The sequence below is a fragment of the Salvelinus fontinalis genome, chromosome 9 (assembly GCF_029448725.1).
Source record: "Salvelinus fontinalis isolate EN_2023a chromosome 9, ASM2944872v1, whole genome shotgun sequence".
NCBI classification, from domain to species: Eukaryota; Metazoa; Chordata; class Actinopteri; order Salmoniformes; family Salmonidae; genus Salvelinus; species Salvelinus fontinalis.
This window is the reverse complement of record NC_074673.1, coordinates 8,008,062-8,012,605: the sequence shown is the minus strand read 5'-3', so window position 1 is coordinate 8,012,605 and position 4,544 is coordinate 8,008,062. Positions and strand designations below refer to the sequence as shown.

The window sequence follows — 4,544 nt, the reverse complement described above, 5'->3', positions numbered from 1 at the left end:
GATGGTACTTGATTGGTTCAATGAATCTCAACGAAACCGAAGTGTTAAATGCAATTATCACGTAATTACCGTTTTAATTTGTAAGTAACTACACTTCCTGCTAAACGGTGGGTTGTAAAATAAAGCATTACTGAGATTCTTTGTTCCTCCGTTTTGATAAACCTGAAAATGTACATGCAATGATTATGAATTTGATCTGTGCTTTCGTTCCCATGTATTATGTGCCTTTCTGTATGTGACAATTCTGTTTAAATTAAACAAACATTTTTAATCAACAAACCACTCCATGATTTGTTTTATTTATGTAACGAGGCAAGTCAATTAAGAACAAATTCTTATTTACAATGACGGCCTACCGGTTAACTGCCGTGTTCAGGGGCAGAACAACAGATTTTTTTACCTTGTCAGATTGGGGATTCGATCCAGCGACCTTTCGGTTACTGGCCCATGGCTAGGCTACCTGCCATCCCAGGTGTTTGAATCAGTGTGGACATGTTGTGGTTGACGGTTTGATTTGCTTGGGAAAAAGTTGTGAATACCACCTGCGTGGTGTGGATGACAATAATGGTCAAAATGATGAATTAAGGGATTAAATGAAATTAAGTAATTGGTAGTTTATTCATGCCTGAGTTTTTTGCATTGATTAATATGATCTACCCCACAAGTTGGAGTAAGTGCTTCATCATAGATCATGAAGCATAGTTACTTTGGTGGTGCAACAGTGGCCTCTACTGGTCATAATATATAATTCATGACATGATTATTAAGTTCTCTCCCATCTACAATGGGGGGAAACACAGATTACCCCTGCCTCGGTAAGGTGACACACACACACACACACACACACACACACACACACACACACACACACACACACACACACACACACACACACACACACACACACACACACAAATCAAGTCAAATGTATATATATAGCCCTTCTTACATCAGCTGATATATCAAAGTGCTGTACAAACTAATGACTATATACAGTAAACAATTCATATACTGAGCTATATTGTATGCTCAATATTTTTGGGGGAAATTATATTATTTTATACTAATACATTTGCACATTTGAAAGATTTTGTTTAACAAGTAATACTTTTTTTCCCCTCAAAGGTAGGGCTCAAATTATTGACACCCCTAAATATTGGTATAAATAAAGTTTAGTATTTGGTCCCATATTCCTAGCACGCAATGACTACATCAACCTTGTGACTCGACAAACTTGTTGGATGCATTTGTTTTTTGTTTTGTTTGTGTTTCAGATTAATTTGTGCTCAAAAAGAAATGAATGGTAAATAATGTATTGTGTCTTTTTGGAGTCACATTTTTAGTATAATATAATAGTATATGTTTCTCACCACTTCTACATTCATGTAGATACTACCATGATTACACATAGTCCTAAATGAATCGTGAATAGTGATGAGTGAGAAAGTTACAGAAGGGTTAAAGGTCATACCCCCAAGACATGCTAACCTCTCGCCATAACCAATAACAGAGGAGTTTAGTCTTGGGGGCATGACCATTACCTGTATGAGGAAAACAGTATTACTTGTAAAACCAAATCTTTCTGTACTACTATAAAATAATATACTTTCTCCATTTTTTTTTGTTGTTGTTATAATTATCGAACCCCAATGTAGCTGCTCAACATGCTCTGCTCACACCTACTGTGATGGTCCGGAACCTAAACCACACAAAAACAACATGGAAAGCTTTTACTATCTCATCTTGGAATATAAAAGGTCAGAGGTCATCTGCCTTTGGCCTAAAGAGCAGGAACCCAGACTTCATCAAAGAAATTGGAAATACAGACATTGTCATCCTATAAGAAACATGGTATAAAGAAGATGGACCCACTGGTTGCACTCTAGGTTACAGAGAGCTGGTAGTCCCATCCACCAAACTACCAGGTGTGTGGTATAGAGGAGACGGACCTACTGGTTGCCCTCTAGGTTACAGAGAGCTGGTAGTTGCATCCATCAAACTACCAGGGAAGAGACTCAGAGGGTATGCTAATTTGGTATAGAGCAGACCTAACCCACTCTATTAAATGAGTCAAAACAGGATCATTTTATATCTGGCTAGAAATGAATAAGGAAATTATCTTAACAGAGATAATGTTCTCATGTGTGCTACCTATATCCCCCCAATATAATCCCCATACTTTAATGATGATAGCTTTTCCTTCCTAGAGGGGGAGATCAACAATTTCCAGGCCCAGGGACATGTACTAGTCTGTGGCGACCTAAATGCCAGAACTGGACAAGAACCTGGCACCCTCAGCACACAGGGGGACCAACACCTACCTGGAGGGGACAGCATTCTCTCCCCCATATGCCCCCCTAGACACAACTATGACAACATAACCAACAAAAACGGGTCACAACACCTACAGCTCTGTCGCACGCTGGGTCTGTACATAGACAATGGTAGACTTCAAGGGGACTCCTATGGTAGGTACAAGTATAGCTCATCTCTTGGCAGTAGTACTGTAAACTACTTTATCACTGACCTCAACCCAGAGTCTCTCAGATTGTTCACAGCCAGTCCACTGACACCCCTATCAGATCACAGCAAAATCAAATTCTACTTGAACAGAGCTTTGCTCAATCATGAGGCATCAAAGCCAAAGGAGCTGAATAATATTAAGAAATGCTATAGATGGAAGGTGAGTAGTGTGGAAATCTACCGAAAAACAATTGGGCAACAACAAATGCAATCCCTTCTAGACAATTTCCTGGACAAAAAACCTGAGTCTACGCCATCACTACAGTGAATCACTAAAACATTACGGAAATACACTACAGAAAAAGAAGAAACAGCACATCAGAAATCAGCTCAATGTAATTGAAGAATCCATAGACTCTAACCACTTCTGGGAAAATTGGAAAACACTAAACAAACAACAACACAAAGAATTATCTATCCAAAACGTTGGGCACAGACAACAGCACAAAGGACAAGAAGGTAGAGACCACAAAACATCACGTAAATAGAAATGTCTTTCACTATTGGCGTTACAGAAGTATTTATACAGAGATTGATAGCTTCTAGTAATAAAAAAGAAAAAGGCCTATCTAATAATGACTTCAGACAAATACATCAGACAACGGTACCTGTATGAGTGACAGTCCATTTGACCGTTACATGACTTAAGCACATTTCATAGTTTATACTGTATATTGTTATTGTGTATATATTTCCAATCATAACTATTTTTTTAACGACTTTATTACTTAGCTATTTGTGTATATGTTAATGAACATCATAGAGGGGTGTTATTTTTTCTTTACAACGGGAGGGGGTGCACCGTTCCTGGAGGTACTGCAATACCAGGTCGATGCGTGGAGTGGACGGAGCAAACCCCTATTCCATCTCCCTATTCCAAAAATCAATTTAATATATGGTCCCCAGATAGGGGACGTATCAGATATTAAACTGATAAGAACAGATTTTTTTATTTTTAAAATAATTTTTATTTTCATTTCTCATTGAAATACAATTACAAAATCAGTGCATTACATGACATCGATTCATAAAAACAGTATCCAAAAGTAGTGTAACAATATAACAATAGCAAAACTACTCAAAAAAGTGCTGTTCTGCAGAACCTGACCAGTATTATTACATTCAAGTTTAACTTGTCTCTAACAATCTCCAAAAACAATACAAAGAATTCTATAAATACAAACATATACATATACCAAAGTGAATTCTGAATAAACCTCAGTGTATATCAAATATGTACAAAGGCTTAGCCTACATTTCAATTGGCTCTAAAAACATTTACAGTGAAGGGTAAATCCCTTTCCATTTCTGTTTCACTGCCCCACTTATCTATTTCGAATTGTATTATTTTCCAAATGTCCTGTTTTATAAATTCAACTAATCCCGTCGGTGACCACTTGAGGGTGTCATTGACCGCATCACATCTGGCCTCCCAAAGTTTGGTCTTGATAAGGGACACCAGAGTCACTAATGCTAATAATTGCACCCTTTCCACATTTTTTAGTTCAAGTTTGGCTACCCCTTCATAATCAATGTTTTTTAAAATCTCAAAAAATAGTTTAATTTTTCTCCAAACTAATTTGGCAAATGAACATTCCCATAAAACATGGGGAATTGTTTCAATTGCGAAACAATTGTCCCTGGGACAAAATGTATTCAGGGTCAAATTATGATCATATAATGTTGATCGGACCGGAAGACGTCTGTGTAAAACAAGCCAATTAAAATCTTTCAGTCTGTTGTCTAAACCTTTTAATTGTGTCCGTAGCCAGGTGGAAGGCGATATTGGTAATCGGTCTCTAGGACGACAATTTTCTATTAATTTCGCGTATAGCAATTGTCGTGGAAAATCATCTCAGAAATATAACGCTTTATCAGAACTTGTGAAATCAAAACATGCTTTTATTTACAATAGTATGACCATCTCGGAAGTCCCATGGAACACACACCCCCAGAAGTCCAGTCCTTTATATTTATACCCACATAGTATTGTCCGTCCCCTATGAAGTCATTCACCACCA

General features: G+C 37.5%; 1 pseudogene; it reads right to left on the bottom strand.

Annotated features, from left to right (window-relative positions):
• Nucleotides 1–3,314: 3,314 nt before the first annotated feature.
• LOC129863087 (U2 spliceosomal RNA) lies at nt 3,315–3,488 on the bottom strand (annotated as a pseudogene).
• Between the last annotated feature and the right edge of the window lie 1,056 nt (nt 3,489–4,544).